Source organism: Pteropus alecto, unplaced genomic scaffold (assembly GCF_000325575.1).
Source record: "Pteropus alecto unplaced genomic scaffold, ASM32557v1 scaffold50, whole genome shotgun sequence".
NCBI classification, from domain to species: domain Eukaryota; kingdom Metazoa; phylum Chordata; class Mammalia; order Chiroptera; family Pteropodidae; genus Pteropus; species Pteropus alecto.
The window spans coordinates 14,626,005-14,635,540 of NW_006431918.1; the positions used below are offsets into that span (position 1 = coordinate 14,626,005).

Genomic DNA, 9,536 nt, shown 5'->3' on the forward strand with positions numbered 1-9,536 from the left:
AAATCGGGACAATTTAAGTCAAACATATGCAGTAAAATATAAATATTTTATTTAATTAGCATACATTACACATCTATCTAGTTAGGAAGGTGAGCTAATTAAAATAGATGTGATCGCCACAATACAAACAACAAACAAACAAACAAATAAATAAAATAGATGTGAGGAGTAAATTATTTTATCAATTTGCAAACTGGCACAATTATTCACAAATTATAGGCAGTTCCCTAAGTCCAGTTGTCTTTTTCTGCCAGGTACTCTCTATGCTCCAACTCAAAGTTGGTTATAACAGATTACAACATTGGAAAGTTGATTACAGTAAATAATTTGCAATTAGCAAGATAATTTTCACTTTTAACCATCTACTTAAAAAATCATTCATTGATCAGAACTGCAAATAATCAATTTTACTGATTTTAGCTTACATAAAATCAGGCAGTTACCACTTTAAGTTTTTGTTTTTTCTTCATAAGATAAGGATCATTAAAGGGAAATTGATGTAGTTTAGCTTAAATTTTGCCTTTTTGTTGTTTTTGCCAGTGGATGACTTTTGATGTGAGGGCTGCATGTTCTACCTAGTTTTCTTTGTTTTTTTTTTTTGTTTTTTGTTTTGTTTTGTTTTGTTTTTTTAATTATTAGTAATCTATTTATTTGTTTATTTTTATTTTTTGGTGAATTCAGCAAGTTAATCAGGTTCAAATGGATGGAGAGAAACTAATTAGTTTTGTGACATCCAATTTTCAGAACTTAAATAATAAAGGTAAGGTTTTTAAAAACATTTTATCATAAAAATATTCAAACATGTACAGAAACAGAAAAAAAAACCCAGTACAATGAACACCCATAACCCAATACCTTTAATTAAAAATTATCCTTTTGCCATCTTTGCTTCATCTGCCTACCTATATTTTGTTGTTGTCAAATCATTTTAAAGTCACTCACCCCCAAGAACTTCAGCATACTTCCTCTTACATAACCTAATTCCAATATATCCCACTTAATAAATGAATATTAATTCCCTAGTATCATGTAATACCCAGTTCACATTCAAATTATAACCTTGGTTTTATAGTTTTCTTTCCTATTTAGAATCCAGTTGAGGAGAACTTGTAAAATTACAGTTGATTTTTGAACAACACAGGTTTGAACTGTGCGGGTCCACTTATAGTTTTTTTTCAGTAAATATACAATCGGCCCTCCGTATCCTTGAGTTTCACATCCACGGATTCAACCAACCAAAGTCAAAAGCAGTATTTCCCAAGGTTTGGAATCTGGGAATACGGAGGGCAGACTCTGCATTGTTTTACACCCTGTTACACAGGGGACTCGAGCATCTGTGGATTTAGGTGTGCGGGAACCAGTCCCCTGTGGACACTGAAGCTCAACTGGGAGTCAAAAGTTGTATGTGGATTTTTGAATGTGCAGGGATTGGCACCCTGCATCATTCAAGGGTCAACTGTATTATGTCTTCCGTTTCTTTTAATAATCTAGAATAGGATGGCATGCGTGTGTGCATGTGCACACGTGCACACACACACACAGACACACACACCCTTTTCCATGCTTTTGACTTTTTGAAGAGGCCAGGCCAGTTGTCTTATAGAATGCCCCAATTCTGGACTTTTGGATCTTTTTTTTCATGGTGGTTTAACTTGTTCTTCCATCTTCTACATATCCTTCGGAATTTAGATCTAAAGTCTTGATGAGAGTCAGGCTATACATTTTGAAGAATACTCCATACATGAAACTATCTACTACATAGAGAGTGACATCAGTAAGCCTGGTTGCCCTACTATTGGTGATGTCAAGTTTGATCCCTGAGTTAAAGTAGTGGCAATCGCCACTCTCTTTACTGGAGAGATGCATCTTCCCTTTGTCAATTAGCAGGTCATCAGTGGGGTGATAATTTGGTGCAATGAAAATATCCAGTTCCCTACAGTTAGTTTTTTAAAAAACATAACTTGTCGTGCTTTTGATTTTCATAAAGAATTATATTCAGTTTTTCAAAGCTTTCATCAAGCTGTGTATACCCAGCCTAAGATTATGAAAACAAACCAATGTCTGCATTAAGCTGTTAGAGAATCATTCATTCTCTGCTCATACCTTTGTCATTTTGAGTACTGTTCTAGTTTACAGCCATCATTCATACCTGGACTAGTAAATTGGGCATTAGTGGGTTCCCAGAGCTGTGTGTCGTGGTTCCCTAATCCGCTCATCTCATTTTATAACTGTTATATGCCAAGTTCAGAAATAGAGCAATGTAGAATGCTGTGGGGTGAATGCCACATTGTCACGAGTAATGAAAGATCCCAGCAGCACACAATGTGCCAAGAAGCCAGGTGTTACTGTAGGTGTGGTGGCTACTAGGCTCTTACCGTGAACTATTGTGCCACATAATGCAACTGAAATGTGGGTGCCTTGAAGTGACTTCATGATTTCCTTTTTTAAGAAGGTCAAAAGATATGAGTGAAACACACCAGTAACCAAACATAGTGGTATCAAGCCTAATTAGGAATAGAAAATCATTTATAAAATCGATGTCTGTTCATATTCTTTATTTCATTTGTTTTTGTTTCACCCGCATCTGTGATGCATTTGCCTTTTGTCATCTCTACAATGGCTTCTGCAAGAATATCAGTCTTGAAATGTACAACATGGCTCGTACCCACCTCAAATGTTTAAAATCTCATTTATTATTTTGGACTGTGGTCTCACTTAAAAGCCAGTGTTAATTACACTGCAGAGTACATACCTTTAATTCCCAGGGTGAAAGGAGAAAAAGAGCGAAAGAGCCAACAAAAGGGAGAGCTAAAATGGTGAGTTGCTCCCCAAAAGACCTGTGAGGAAAACAAGAATATTCAGAGTCTTAGAGGCAGCTGAAGTCTCTAGACACAAGAACACTGGAAACTGCCCAAACCTGGGCTTGGTAGAGTATAGAAATGGGATGAAGACCAGGACTGGTATTTTTTTTTCCCAACAAGAGGTTAGTTACTTAAGGACCAAATTCCCAGGATGACAAGGATATGGCTGCAGAACATGGGGTACACTTATCTGCAGTAGAATTAGTGAAATGGAGAGACTGGATTCTGTGTGAGCCGCCTATTACATGAGACTATATTTGGAACTTGAAATTAACATTGGGAAAAATCATATTAAATTGATATCAGCCGATAAAAGCTATATTAAGTAGGAATTATGTTTTTTTAATTAGCTTAAAATTTCAGATACTGAAATCCAGGTGTTTGGGGGAGCCAAACTCAGCCACTAGGGTTCAGAATCATTCCTTTAAAGAAAAGCAGAAACAAGGCCATGTGCTGAACATCTCAAGTCAGGAGCTTAATCATATTCATTCAAGTCACCTTTCTTCCTTCACACCCAAATAGAAAATAGTCACCTGCAGTGGAAAACTGCTTCTGTGTGGGCTCTGCTGCCTTGGAGGAAGTGTCCCAGTGTGTGTTCCACTGACGTGCCTACACCCCGACACTGTGCAGAAGCATTCTGTGAATGACAGAAGAAAAGCATTCTTACATAATAGGGAAGAGAAGATGGGAAGGAAACTTTCTTGTTCCTGGAGTAGTATTTCCTCACTTCCCCTTCTTTCTAAGAAAGCCAAAAGCCACACCTTTATAAAGAGCTCAACTTTCAGACCACACATGTGTTTCAGGCAATTGTTTGTTTACTCGGTGGCTCATTGCAGCAGGGCCTCCTCCCTCTGGAAGCTGCATGTATGTGACATAAGATAAGAGAGTAACAGGCATTGAACTACAATTTTCATTCCTCTTGCTGAAGAGAGCTTAACTGGGAGAGCCATAGGAAGTAGTGTCCCAAGCTTCCACCTTTTATCTACTTGTTCATTTGAATAAACTTACATGCAGTGTTGGCTATTTATAACTTTAAATTCTTACAGATTGGAAAGTCAATGTCTTCCTTTTATTCCAGATAAAATAAAGAATCAATAGATAAGCCATCACCCAAGGATGCTAATTGAAGTCAATAGTGATGGAAAATCTCATACAAGTGAACAATTAGCATGGAATGTTATCATGAAGGCCCCAAGTGGCTGGAAAGGAATGTAAGGATGTCTTTGGATATCAGGCTGGAGATTCAGGGTGCAAGAAATGTAACTTTTTTAAAAAAATTAATTTTTTTTATGGTGACATCGGTTAGCGAAATCCAGCAAGTTTCAGCTATACACTTTAACATTAAAGCATATATATATCTACACTGTGTGTTCACCTCCCATAGTTAGATTTCTTTCTGTCACTACATATTTGACCCATTTTACCCCGTCTACCTCTCCTCTCTCCCCACCCCTACCCTCTGGTAACCACTAGTCTATAGTCCATGTCCATGAGTCTCTGTTTATTTGTCCTGTTCCTTTGTTGCTTTTAGGTTTATATCCCACATATAAGTGATATCATGTGATTTTCAACTTTTTCTGTCTGGCTTATTTCGCTTCGCCATGATTATCCCAAGGTCCATCCATGTTGTTGCAAATGGCAGTATTTCATCTCTTCTTATGGCTGGGTAATATTCCATAGTATATATGTACCACAGCTCCTTTATCCAATCATCTATCGTAGGATACTTCAGTTGCTTCCATGTCCTGGCCACTGTGAATAATGCTGCTATGAACATTGGTGTGCAAATATCTTTTCGGATATGGGTTTTCAAGTCTTTGGGGTAAATACCCAGTAGAGGGATTGCTGGATCACATGGTAGATCAATTCTTAGTCTTTTGAGTAACGTCCATACTGTTTTCCATAGTGGCTGTACCAATTTGCAGTCCCACCAGCAGCGTATGAGGGGTCCTTTAAGAAATGTAACTTTATGATGCAACTATAATATCATTTCAAGCTTTCATTCAGTCAACTTTCTCTGTTCCTGCTATCACATACGAATCCTGGAGTGGCTGCACAGAGCCATGGGCCTGGAGAGGATCACTGGTTCTCCATGTTGTCTGTCCACTCAGGAGACGCTGAGTTTCTCATCATTCTGGGTTGTCCCTGGTCATAAATTCAATCTTGGTGAGGTTCCCTTCAGCTTCCATCTGCCTGCCCTTCAGTTCCCGTGCCTCTTTCTGCCACTTCTCCACCACTCTTAGGCACACAGCAATTATTGTGCTGCCCTTATACCCACTGGGGCCTGGGAATTTTGTGAGGCTAGGACCTGGATGGCCAAGACATAGCACATAGCCATAGTTTTGCCTCTTCAGAATTTTTGCCATTCTCCAGCGTTCATGAGGAAGTGAGGGCCACGTTCTCCCTATCTTAGATCTATGAAGGGCTGTGCCCATTCCCCAAGAGCAGGGTGCAGGACTCTTTCTCAAGAACCCATCATTGTCTGTCTCTTATTCTTGCCTCCCTTGTTTTTTTCTTGTCCCAGCCTGTGGGAATCTTTTTTTGGTACTAAGGGTTTAGTATCAAAAGACTTGCTTTCAACATCAGGCTGCCTTTACCATTGAGTTTTGTTTTTTTAATTGACAACATAAAATTTACCACTTTAACCATTTTCGGTGTCATTTTTCAGTGGCATTAAGTACATTTTCCTTGTTGTGTGACCATCACCACTATCCATCTCCAGAACTTTTTCATCTTCCCAAACTGAAACTCTGTCCTCGTTAAACACTAACTGTTCATTCTTCCCTTCCCCCAGCCCCTGGCAACCACCATTCTACTTTTTGTCTCTATGAATTTAAATATTCTACGTACCTCATATAAGGGAAGTTATACAGTATTTGTCCTTTTGTAACTGGCTTATTTCACTTAGCATAATGTCTTCAAGATTCATCCATGCTGCAGCATGTGTCAGAATTTCTTTCCTTTTTAAGACTTTCTTTATTTCATCTTAACTTGTACCCTTTGATCTTTGAGGGAAAATGTGTTTAAAGTTTATTGCTCACAGAGGATTTTTTTAAATGTCTTTACTAGAATCCATTGATATTTCCTGAGATCTGTTCATTTTAGTCACCTTTTAGTACTCAACTTTGAACATATCTAACTTTTAAAAACTATTAAATAAAATGTACATTCCATTGCTATTAGTTAGGATGATTGTGCTTCTAAAAGTTTCCACAATGCTAAAAATGTCATATAAAACAAAAACTCATCTTAATAAGCAAATGTTCATATGAAGTACATTTAAAACAGAAAATGGCAAATGATCCAATTTGGGTCTTCGTTATTTAATTTGCTTTGGTAGAAGGCTGGTTTCTGTTTGTTTTTGTTTTTTCACAGTCTATATGACCACTTGCCCAGCAACCAAACACTATTTGACAAACCAATATGACTGAACCACCCAGTCACCTGTGAGCTGATCTCAGTCATTTAGACTGTAAACTCTAAGTGGGAGGAATTATATTTCATTCATTTTGCATCTCCCTGATGACTTGCATGGCAGATTGAATATAAGAGATGCCCAATATAGGTTTCTGTGCCAATTTAAAGCCTTATTGCCTTCTGTTCTCATAATAACTTGTGCCACCTGGTAAACATATTTGGAAGTGCTTACCAATGATAAGTGGGAAAAAAACAAAAGAGGGAAAAAAGATAAAAGGGGAGTAGATCACTATTATGAATGTACCCCTTGTTCCCAACTCTGGGTTCTCTGCCTGGGCTGGTCAGATGCTCGGCCTTCCAATAAAAGATAAGACTCCCTGGAAAGGTTATCATTTATTTAATGGAGAGAGGCGCGCGCGTGCACATACACACACACACACACAAACACACACACACACACATGCACACACATGCACACACACACACACAGAGTCTGAGGTATATGATAGTATGTACCCCTAATAGTGGACACAGTGTCCATGTGTAGACAATAAAGCCAGCGATAATAAGCCTCCCCGATGTGGACGTAAACTCTGAAGGAGCTGGAGAGGGATTCTTCTCTGAAGGGGAGAAGCCATGAGTGGGAGGATGGTGTCTTCTTCCTCCCTGTGGGTTGTTTTGTTGGTGTCTTATGTTAACAGAAGAATTCGGCAGATAAAAATTTATTATTTACTCTTATTTATGTAACATTTCCCCTCCACTTATAAGAAAACTGTTGCTCACATTCAAAAACATCTAATTCCAGTAGGGAGTTTATAGAATTTGCTTCCCACCAAAGCAAAATCCTGAGTACATGAAACCTGAGTACTTGCCAATTTAATGGGTTCCTAATAATTTTTAAATAGCGTGTATTATTTTAATGCTTCACACAGTTGGAAGGTTCTTGAGGGATAAATTGGCAGAGTCTCTATTTTCTTTTCAAAAAACTAATTCATAAAAATGAAGTATTCAACGTTTATTTTATATTATTATTTTGGCAGTTTCATTTTTATGACAAAGTTCTGAGTCAATTATATTGTCTGAATTCCAAAACGATTCGATTATAGAAAAATTTATTTTAAAAATTTGCTTTGCCATTTTTTTCCTCTGGATAATTCCTGAGTTTTTTATACTTACTATTTAAAGGACCTAATTTATTTTTCATGGCCCATCACCAATGTCCAAGATAGTATCTAATTTCTTAATTCTGAACTCTGCCTTGAGTGACTTCCAAACTAAATGAAATAAAAATACCTCGGGCAGACTTTGTTTATACACAGTGGCAAAATTAACTTTAAGTTACATGGATCACTGCACTGGGGTGACTTCTGAGCCTCTACTGTGTATGCCCCAATGCAGAAGCCTTCTTCTTTCACTTTAGATAAAACAAGATTTGAGCACCTACTTTGAGCAAAACACTGTGCTGAACACATGACGGTGAATCAGGCTGAGTGCCTGATCTGATGGTCCTTGTTGGAATAGGTTCTTGAACTGTGGTGTCGCTGCATCTCTAGAGGCAGAAGTTTGTTTTTATCAGTGGGTTTCAAAATTGGGGTGAGTTTACTTATAAGCCATCAGTCTGCTTGACTACGACTTCTCATTGTCAAGATTTCTTTCTGATGCCTGTCAATGTAAACAAGGTACATCAAAGGCAACTCTGATCGCCTTTTCAAAGGCCTCAGTCTCCTCCTTTTGGACTGTGAGGAAATGTCAGTGGTAGAGGCTAGATGGTACACAGGCAGTTGTCTGTGTCTAGTTGGGGCAATCTCTGAGAATGGCACTTCTAAAGGGCCACAGGGTACTTTTTTTCATTTTCATTACATATCAAGTGTTGTCTTATACCCAAATATGTGCTTGGCACATAGTAAACATGCAACAAGGGCTTTCCTCAGTGATTGGATAAGTGGGTGGATTTCATGAGCGTATTTGGGCTAAAATATGTAGGGAGCCACTGTCTGACTTAATATTTAGACATCACTCTACCGATATTTTTAATAATTCTATTTTTGCAAAGCCTCATTTCCATGGGTCCATTTACTTAGGAGAAATCTCCTCACTCTCCACCTTCTTATAATTAAAAAGCATGTTCTTTTTAGATTATTTCTAAGTACTCTCCTCCGTCAATTCCTAAAGCTTTCTGGCTTGACCGACTCAATGCGACTCAACATCACTGGAATATAAGTACACATGTAGATTTAGAATTCAGCTGAAGTGGAACTGGGAGCAGATTCCGTCAGCCTAGAGATACTAAACCTCAGAGGACCAGTTTAACACGAGTGTTTTAATGCTAATAGTTAGCTCCAGCTAGGAGGGGTTATAAGAATTAGAGGCAAATGTCCAAGTTATCATCTTTTCTAAATTGTCAGAGAAGTTCTCCCAAAACAACCCAAGGCAAAGAATCTGGTCTTGGGTGACTAGCAATTTTCGTCAACAAAATCAGTCTTTTCTACCCTCCTCACATTCACATGAACCCAAAAAGCCACAGTTAGCGTGTCAGGGATCAAGTGTTCTGTGCCTGTGCTTGCTTGTCTCCCGAGTAGATTCATTCACTTCTAATCTAGTGCATCGACTAGTTACTTAGGTTAAATTCTAGTGTTTCTATTTGCATAATATAAAAGATGTCTAGATTCTAGACCAAGGCCAAAAACTAGATGATGTGATTCTTTAGTACAATAGGAAAATGCCTTTTGTCAGTAGACTATTTACTCACATCCAAACAAGGAAGAATAGAGGAAATTAACATGATAAATTATAATTAAGAAAAATACTGCCTCAATTCATTGTATATTCCATGAGAAATTTTTTGTTAATGCAAATGATTCAGAAAATTTCCAGTTTCCTACTTTTCATGTATAGATATATATATCCTTAGTTGTACTAATATTAGGCTCAAATTTAGAAGAAAGTGAGAACTTATAACTGATAACATTCAGAAACTAGAGGAACTGATGTATAGCCAAGTTCATTTTTTTTCCTTTGGATATTCACGAGTAAGGTGGCTATATCAGGATTGTCAAGAATATTAGCATGTTTTCCCTCAAATGAAGTAAATCACCATAGTAACATTTCGGAATTATAAAATTTTACATTTAAATCTATTGTAGCCTTTAAATTGACATTTAGTTTTATAATTCACTATACTTTTGCAGTTTTTAGTATTAATTCCATTTGTCAAATATTACATGGCTGAATGCTAAAATTTCCTTATTAGACCATCCA

General features: G+C 37.5%; 1 long non-coding RNA gene across 1 annotated transcript in view; it reads right to left on the reverse strand.

Annotated features, from left to right (window-relative positions):
• Positions 1–527: 527 nt before the first annotated feature.
• LOC107196790 overlaps positions 528–9,536 on the reverse strand; it is a 76,486-nt gene continuing 67,477 nt past the window's right edge. The window contains exons 3-4 of the long non-coding RNA XR_001518235.2: positions 3,395–3,498; positions 528–2,837 (exon numbers count right to left, since the gene is read on the reverse strand). This is a non-coding gene — a long non-coding RNA (uncharacterized LOC107196790). The remainder of the gene's footprint in view (positions 2,838–3,394; positions 3,499–9,536) is intronic.